Here is a 9138-nt window from a genome sequence, read left to right on the forward strand (position 1 = left end):
TGGGAAGACCAACGCGAAAGGTCTTGCAGCCTTTCTGTGCCGAGACGAAGCATCTGCCCTGTGCATTCTTAGGCTGCTTCCACACTGCACACGTGGGTATTTCTCGGGTCTCCCTTCTCAGAAGTGTCCCTGTCTTCATTACAGCAATTATAACATTGTGTAGTAATTTATCTCTATAAGGAGCAATAAAAAGGATATAGCAAATATTTAAATTTAAAAAAAAAACTTATGGTACCAGTCACATCTCCATCAATCTCCCTCAAAATATCCCTCCCCGCTTTGAACTTGTACTCTGTGGTTCTCGCCAGTTTCTGAAGCTGTTCTTCTTTCCTATTTTTATAAGGTGTGACCAGAAACGTAGTGAATGCCTCTGCCAAGCGCTTGCCGAAGGAAAAGGAGCTTTTAGAAATGTTATAGCGTGTCTTCACCCAGCCTGCTGATCAGATCTGGCATTCCACATCTTCTGGTTCTTCCCCAAAGTCAAAATGACCTGGAAAGGTAAAATTTGGGATTGACTTGGGACACCGAGGCAGCCACAGCAGTGCAACAAAAGACCCCACGAGAGAGGACTTCCAGAGCTGCTTTGGAAAGGGCCGGGGACGACTGAACCTGTGCTCGAAGCAAGCAGAGATGTTTCGAGGAGCATTCCTGGCAATGTGTCTTTTACTATAAACATTTTTCAATTTAAATTTTCTTCTGCACTTTTCAATCGCACTGCATTAACTTTTATCTGCATTAATTGCTGTGCTCTTTTATGCTGAAATGCTATCTGACTTATCACGCTTTTGTGAGTAACATGGCGTCTGACAAATACTGTTGAATAAATGAATGAACGAATCAACGGATGATTGTTCTGCAGCGTGCAGGTTACGTTTCATTTTAAACTCCTCACTCTGGGTTCGTTCTCTGGCTTTCTGTAATACTGTCTGGTGTTCTGCAGAGATGGGGAAGCATTCATCTCTTTGCCCGCCACAGGGAAATCAGATTTGTCATCTTCTTTATTTGATGCTCCAAGAAACTCTCCAACATTTTGCTTTGATGTATCCATTTAAGGTGCTTTCGCTCTCTCCAGGTACCTTGAGTCATTCTTTGCCTTGCTTCTGCGTCTGCTTCAAAAATCGGTCCGAGTTATGCTGCTACCTGGTCTTTGGGACTTGCGTACCACAGGTCAGGATTGATTTGCCGCATTCGAGTATTTGCATTTTGGATTCATCCTTGGATGTTGCTTTGTTTTCTTTCGTGGTGAGGTCCCCTTTAATGCAGGTAGGATTAGCATCTTCAAACACATACATCTGAATCCTCCCGAGGCACCTCTGATCCTCTAGTCGAACGTTTCTGCACTGAGGTACAGTTGCCTTTCATGTGGGGAGATTTGTTGGACGAGAAAGCTGGTGAGTATTCCAGAGACTCTCCCTCTGACTTTCGATATCTTTGTCATTGGATACCCTCAGAAAGGATAAATGATTATTTAGTCACTCAGTGGAGGTTTGAGTTTTCCTGAAGTGAAACAATTGACACAAATATAAATCTTGTGTGCTATTCAGTTTTAGTGGAAATGCTTTATTGTACGCTGCAGACTGTAAAAGATCTCCTGTCTTTGCAATGTGTCTAGATAGATTGTGTTTTCTGAAAAGGATTTAAGGAAATGAGCAAGTGAATCTTCAATTCTGAATTTCAGCTATTCATTTATATAACACACTTATTAGGTTTACACTCTATGCTGAAAGCGTTCTATTTACTTGCCTTAAATCATAAGTAAGACACACTCTCACTCTGCAGAAGAATGTTCGGTACTATGTGAAAGGCAGACATATGAAAATAACTGTAAAATGCTGTGTCACTTCCATGACCAAGGTACACACACGGGGACTGCCACCATGTCCCTGAACTGACATCAGCTCTTTACGCTGCCCCAGGCTGGCAAGGTCTGTGGTCCGGCTTAGGATCAAACTCGGCCCTTGGTACTTGGACAGGAAAAAAATTGATCTACCCAAGGTTAATCACTTTGAAAAATAATGAAGTGAAAGTCTGCCTAACGCACTCAGGATAATGAAGGAAAATGAAGAAACGAACGGGAGACTAGAAATGTTCGGTGTTAATTTTATCATCGAACACCCGCCCACTCACCCTCTAGAGAAGTGACTATTTAAAACCAGAAGAGGCATGCTGTACCCAAAGGTCAGAGTGGGAAACCTCGTGATTCTCGTTTTAGCATTTTAAGACTAACTGGCATATGTTCCTGGCAATTTCTTTGCATAAATCATGTTTTAAATAAACGAAGCAGGAACATTCTCAGAAAATGGGGACATTCAAATTTAGAACTTTAAAAACTGAGCATCATGTTTTGACCCTTAAATGCATTTCTTTCTGTTTATAGAGTATGGTTTGACATGTTGATTTAGAAATTAAGAAATAGAAGTTGGAAAAATGATCTCAGGCTTAACAGTGGAAGTGGGAATGCATATTTGGGAGTCATTGGGAGATAAAGACGGCCTGAGAGTTCGGAATAGATACACTGATCTTTTAATGTCTGCACACACACAGGAACGCAGATATAGCCGCTGTAGGTTACACGGTAAACCAGGATAAATCTTCTGCAGGATCTATTCCATTTAGAGTGCTGTCTCCCAGACTTGTGGAACCTCCTTCCAGAGAAGAGAAGTCACTCTCTTATAGGTTCTGTCTCCATAATATTCTTAAAAGCTAACATGTATTGCACACGAATTACAGGCCAGGCATTGTTCTAAATCCTAGTGTAATGAACTCATTTAATGCTTCCAAGGAAATAGGTTGTGACCCTCAACTTCAAATGAGAGAACAGCAAAGATACTAGAGCCATGCATTGGGAAGAGAACCCATCAGAGTTCAGACCTAGGAAGTTCCCTGCAGAATACTCAGGACCTTACCCACTGTGTGCACGAATGATCCGGTGGTACCAGGATGGAAGGCTGTCTCTGCAGAAGCCAGAATGCCGTGGATCTGTGACGTGGCATTGGACATCTTGCCTCTCTGGCTAAATTCACCCTTCAGTACCCATTCGGTAGCAATGGACTGGACGCTAAATGCTTCTTCCTTACTGAGCACAGTGTGAAGCTCTGTCAGTGGAAGGCACAGAGGACAAAGCCACTCTTTCTAATTTACGGCTGGCTTTTCCTAGTTCCGCTTGCACCCCTGCAGATGGGTGCACCTGTGGGGATGCCCAGTTGTTTCCTGTTCCCGCCACACACCCGGGGCACAGTACTGGGGAAGATGACAGCCCTAGGCCTGACCTAATGACCGTGCTCCCCTCAGTTCTTCTGACACGAACCCCAGTACTCCGGGCCTTGATCCTGCAGTGAGGCACGCTCCTCTGTGTCCATCTGCTCACCAGCAGAGATTCCCTTGTCCCATGAGGCCTTGTGACTGCTTGCTTTGTGGCTATAAAGAAGCGTTTGCCTGAGAAAACCAGCCAACTTCCCCAGCACCCCGCCAGCGGCAGCCACACAGCCAGCGGTGCGGACAGCAGCCCTGGGGAGCTGACCTTCCAACACTGCCTTCCTTCCTCGCTCGCCATAGGCCCGAGAGTACCTATGATAGCTCTATGATTCCTCTACCACAGCTTAAACACGTGTTTATAATAAGCTCCCTCTCTTTAAATAACTATGTTTCACATTCCCGGTTGGACACGGGCTGACAAAGAAACCAAGGAGGCTGTGTCAATTGGAGTGTATGATACACTGTTCCTGAAATACATATAAAGAAGCGCACCTGTTTGGTGTGATAAATAATTCAGAAAGCTAAAGCAGGTGATATAGGTGTATGTGTGTGTGTATGTGTGTGTGTGTGTGTGTGTGTGTGTGTGTGTGCATGCGTGCGTCTGTGTCTGTGTAAATTTTCCGGCGGGAAGTAGGGATTATATACTTCTCTGTCCCAGGATCAGGATAATGAAACATTGAGTTTTCCACAAATTAAGACAATATTTTCTACCTAAATACCAGTTTGAGCTTCACCCTGAAATGAATGAATCCAAGGCTCTCTTTTGAGAGATTCAAGTCTGTGAATTAAGGGCTAGATTATACTTTGTGATGCCGATTGAAATTTACAAGAAAGATAATGTGTGTTACATTCTTCAGAAATGACTAATTCAAGTACAATTCAGAAAGATTTACTAATATGCAGTGATTTATAAAGAGATTTCACTGACTCAGGAATTTCAGTGTGGAATGCACGAGAGAGGATGGCCAAGCTGAATGGGCTCTGACTTGTGATGAAAAGCCAGAGCCCTTGTAAACTTCTGGGATTGGCATACAGGGGTTGCCAGTGTGGCAGGGTCCTGTTGGCACCTTCTGTAACTGTCCCTGCCTGCGGCATCTTTTCACTGGGATCTGATCGCTGTCCTTTAGCTTAGGTAACACTGGCCAGGTTACAGAGTGGGCGGTGTGGCTTCTACATACTGAGAAAGGTCACCAGGCGAGCACTGAATCCAAATACAGCACCTGTGCTCTCAGCCAACTGGTTTCGCCTACACTGGCACATTGCACTGTGGGAGACAACGCCAGTGACCCCCCTTGAATGCAAAACAATTGCTGCAACTTTGATTATATGGAGACTGATTTCCTTATACTGATGTGTATTTCCTTCTCTCTTCAGTTGGCTCTAAGCATTACAAATTAGGCTAGGGAGGTTCTGGTATGTAATCTCTAAAGCTGACAGAGTCTCCTGTTTCCTGGCATAGTGCTCTCTGTAAAAGATATGAGCACCACAGGATGGCAGAGCTTCAAGAATGTCAACTGGGTAGGAGCCTCAAGGTAAAGAGGCTCTGACTCCCCAGGGCACAAAAGTTTACATATGAAGCAACAGCCTCCTAAAACAATTCAGTTGCTACCTTAATTGAATTATGCAAATTGATCCTTCTGCATATCCTTATCTCTGTGTTTTGCAGAGATGCTTTTCTCCCCACCTGGGCAGCCAGCTCACATTACTCACGTAATTCCCGCCATCCTCACTGTCATTCATCCCGGAGCCATCCCCTTCTTTACAAGTTAATAAATTCTGGGAGAGGCCTAGGGTCAGGGCCTTTGTCCCCATGTCCTTATGGGGATGGGACTTAGGACCCCTTGGCTGCCCTTAACTTGGAACATATCTTGGTGTCTTTATTCTCACCATGGGTTGCTTTGGTGGTGGTAGATTAGAATTAACTTTTTTGGGATTTCAATAATGTCTCAATGGGATTACAATGATAACATTTTGGATTGTGAGGAAAACTGGAAAAGGGATTACAAGACTTGGATGACTCTACACAATATTAGGGATTACAATAGCCCACCTCCCATACTTGATTCTAACACTGACTTGAACTGTGAAATTGTTGATATTTGATCATTTTTGATCAACAAGGGATTGGGTTTATTTGTTTTAATTTAATACAATAGCATCCAGAAAGATTTTGGTACATATCTCAAAAGTAGTTAACATTTCTGGAAGGATTATTTAAAATGTGCTCAGGAAACTTGCTACACAAAAAGTGTATAATAAAAGTTCTTTAATGTCTTAGAGTATTTAATTAGCATTCACATTTCCTTGATTTCTATCTCTTTATACTTGTTTTATTTGTAGTTTTCTATTTTCTGGTCATGTTTTCATTAATTTTCGCTCTGGGCAGGGTTAGAGCAGCCTCACACAGTGAGTTAGGAAGAATTCCTTTCACGTGTATTTTTTGAGTGTGTGTACGCTTGGCATCACTTGTGATTTAAGTGACTGGCAGATCTTACCATAAAACCATCTTGGTCGGAAATATTCTTTGTGAGACAGATTTTAAGTATGCTTCAGTTTCTTTCAAATAATTCTAGAATATTGGTAGTTTCTGTTTCTCACAGAGCTCAGTTTGATAATGTTTTTGAAGTATTTCTTTTTCATTTTATGCTGTTGATTTTATCAACATAAAATAACTTATAAGCCATGTTTGGTGGTAGATGCCTATAATATCAGCTGCTTGGAGGCTGAGGCAAGATGATTTCTAATTTGAGGCTGGCTCAGAATACTGAGGCACTTAATGAACCCCAGTATCAAAATGGAAAATGAAAAATAAAAACCAGAAAGGCTAGGGATACAGCTCAGGGGTTGAGTGCTTGTCTAGCACATGTGAACCCCTGAGTTCAGCCCTTAATAACACATACACATATGCACAAAGACTATTTCTATTAGTATTACTAATTTTATCTTTTGTTGACCTCTGAATCAATAGCAATTATTATTATTAATTGTGATTTAATTTTTGGACAAAAAAAGAATATTTTTGTCCAAAAATATTCCTTATGATTTCAATATTGTTAAAGTAACAAGACATTTTCTGTGGCCTGGCATATCTGTTTTTGGTTAATTCAAGATGATAATTTTTACTATCAGGATAATCTTTTCATCTGCTTGTTTACATTTGAAATCTTCCCTGTGTCTGTCTTTCCCTTTAGCATGTGTGATAGTTAACCATGGTGTCCACATGAAGAAGGAATGCCTGACACATTGGTTTGGTGCAGTGCTGGACGTGTCTGGATTGATGAATTTACTCAAAATGCGAGCCCCTCCTCAGGTGTGAAGGGCTCCAGCCAATGGGCTTGCAGCCTGGCTGTAACAACAGGGAAAGGAGGAGGGAGTCTCATGTCTGCTTCTCCAGGGAACCTCCAGTCTGCACTGTCGCCTTGGAACATCTATCCACAGGCTCACACCAATGCTTCATCCCTCCAGTTCAGGCTCTTTGGCTTCTTGACACTGACTCTCACAAAACCCTGCAGCGAACTTCACATCGGCAATTTTTGACTGGATCCTCCGCTTCTCTAGAGATGTTTTGAGCTCTTTCACACCTGACTTTGCAGGCAGCCATTGTAAGCCTACCTTGTCAATCCTCTATCTATCTATATAAATATCTATGTATATCTTTTCTAAATATATACATATAAATATATATAACTTTGTTATACTAAAATGCTGAAAAATTAAAATAGTTGATTAAAAGATAATTAGCAAAAATAGTTAAAAGGATAGTTATTAGCAGTACTGTCATTCTATACTGAGCTCGTTACCCAAGTAAGCAAGCACCAACCACGTAGTTATAGATTAACTGACTGCGTCATCATGCTATTCTGTATGCATCATTCCCCTCCACTCCAGTAACTTGTTGGCTGTATCAACCTTTGTTCCACTTTTAAGAGACAAATGATGCTGTGTCAACCATCGTTCCCTTTATGAGAGACAAATGTTCCTGGAATTGGCAGACCGAGGGCTATGAATTGGCTAACCACCCACTGTGAAATGCCTCTGACCTCAAGCAAAGGGGAACAAAGGCCCACCTTGTTTCTGTTTCTCATCACTATGTACTTAATGATCAATGAGCTAATTATAAATGAACTATAAAAGTCAGTCAAAATTCTAACTCAATCACACAGCTTTGCAAATTCCATCTGCTCTGTGTCACTGGGCCAGCTAAAATAAAAGCGCTTGTTCTTAAAACGATGTTGTTTTGCCCTGTTTTTTTTTTTTTTTTTTTCAATCTAGGGGGCCTTCATGGAGAAGTACAACTTCTTTATATATAATTTAATATTAATTGTATTAAATCTGTTCCTCTAGTGGATCCTAACTGTTATAAATATTATTTACTTTCCCTTTTAATTTTTGCCTTATGAGATGTGATCAAAAGATATAGTGAATAGTAAATCAAAATAAAAACTACTACAATAAAATTTGTATTGCAATTTTTCTCCCTCCAAATATTCTACCCTGCCTTGCTCAATTATGTTCCATTGCTTGCCCCTTTCTGAAGCCATTCTGGAAGTTCTCTCTCATGAGTATCTTTTGGTGGCTCCCTCATTGTCCTGAACTAATTCAAAATATTCTGGGGCATTTCAGTCAAATGAAAACACCACAGTATGTCCACATTGTTTGCTTCCCACATCTGGCACGGTGTCACTTCTGGTTCTTTTCCAAATTTAAAATGACCATGAAAAGTAACACATGTAAAAGTTAAAGGTTCATCATATTTTATATGTATTTTGAATACCATCATTCTATGGGGCTTCTCCAGTGTTGTATTAGAATTCTTCACAGAAATAAAACATATATACATAATGCCATTGGGAAAGATGGGGTTCCACTTCATAACCAGTACAAACCAGTTCGTAATCTGAAAGCCAGAAAAACCAGCAATGTAGTTGAAAGATCCAAAATCCAGAAAGATTCTGCTTTGAATCTGAAGCCCAAGGAACCAGGAAACCCAATGACAAAAGATGGGTTTCTGGGGCCAGGGGCCACGCAGCAGAAATTCAACCTCCTTGCTGAGGATTTAGCTCAGTGGTTTAAGTGTTTGCTTTATAAGCTCAAGGTCGTGAATTTGATCCCTGGTTAAAAAAAAAAAAAAAAAAAAAAAAAAAAAAAAGTCAACCTCCTTCATTTCTTCCACTCCTGAGAAGAATGATCCTTGCTCACACTGGGGAGGGTCACGGGCTTCACTACATCCATCAATTCCAGTGCTAATCTTCTCATGAAACACACTAACAGTGCCACTTGGAAACCATGTTTAACTGGGTACCGAAGCATCCTGCAGCCCAGTCAAGGTGACACATAACTAACCACGGTAAATACTGGGACATTTTCTTCACCATTGAGTATTTTATCTTTATAAAAAGCTTTTTTGGGCGCTGGAGGTTTAGTTCAGTGGCCTAAGCGCCTGCCTGGCAAGCACAAGGTTGTGAGTTTGATTCCCTGTATCAAACAAACAAATAAGTAAATAAACGCTTTTCTGTAATTCCAGTGATCTTTCTAAAACTTTTTGTTGTTTTATTTACTTCTTTTGAGAATTTTTTGAGACAGTGTTTCACTACATAGTTCAGACTGGACTTGAACTCACTTTGTATCCCAGGCTGGCCTTTAACTCAAGTGATCCTCCTGCCTCAGCCTCCTGAGTGGTGGAATTACAGGTGTGTGCCACCACACCTGGCTCCTCCGGAGGTTTCTTTTTTGTTTGTTTTTCATTTTAAAAGCTGATGTTGAGGGGGCTGGGGATTTAGCTCAGCGGCATAAGCGCCTGCCTTGCAAGCAGGCAGTCGTGAGTTCGATCCCCAGTACCGATAAAAAAGAAAAAGAAAAAAAACCAAAAAAACTGATGTTGCA

General features: G+C 41.3%; 1 long non-coding RNA gene across 1 annotated transcript; it reads left to right on the forward strand.

Annotated features, from left to right (window-relative positions):
• The first annotated feature begins 280 nt into the window (after positions 1-280).
• On the forward strand, positions 281-7482 carry LOC134474768 (uncharacterized). Its single transcript, XR_010045625.1, has 2 exons — positions 281-1391; positions 6447-7482. It is a non-coding gene; the product is annotated as an uncharacterized LOC134474768 (long non-coding RNA).
• Positions 7483-9138: the final 1656 nt, after the last annotated feature.

The sequence above is a fragment of the Cavia porcellus genome, unplaced genomic scaffold, assembly GCF_034190915.1.
Source record: "Cavia porcellus strain 051 isolate PalLab524CR breed Dunkin Hartley unplaced genomic scaffold, mCavPor4.1 scaffold_1, whole genome shotgun sequence".
Lineage (NCBI taxonomy): Eukaryota > Metazoa > Chordata > Mammalia > Rodentia > Caviidae > Cavia > Cavia porcellus.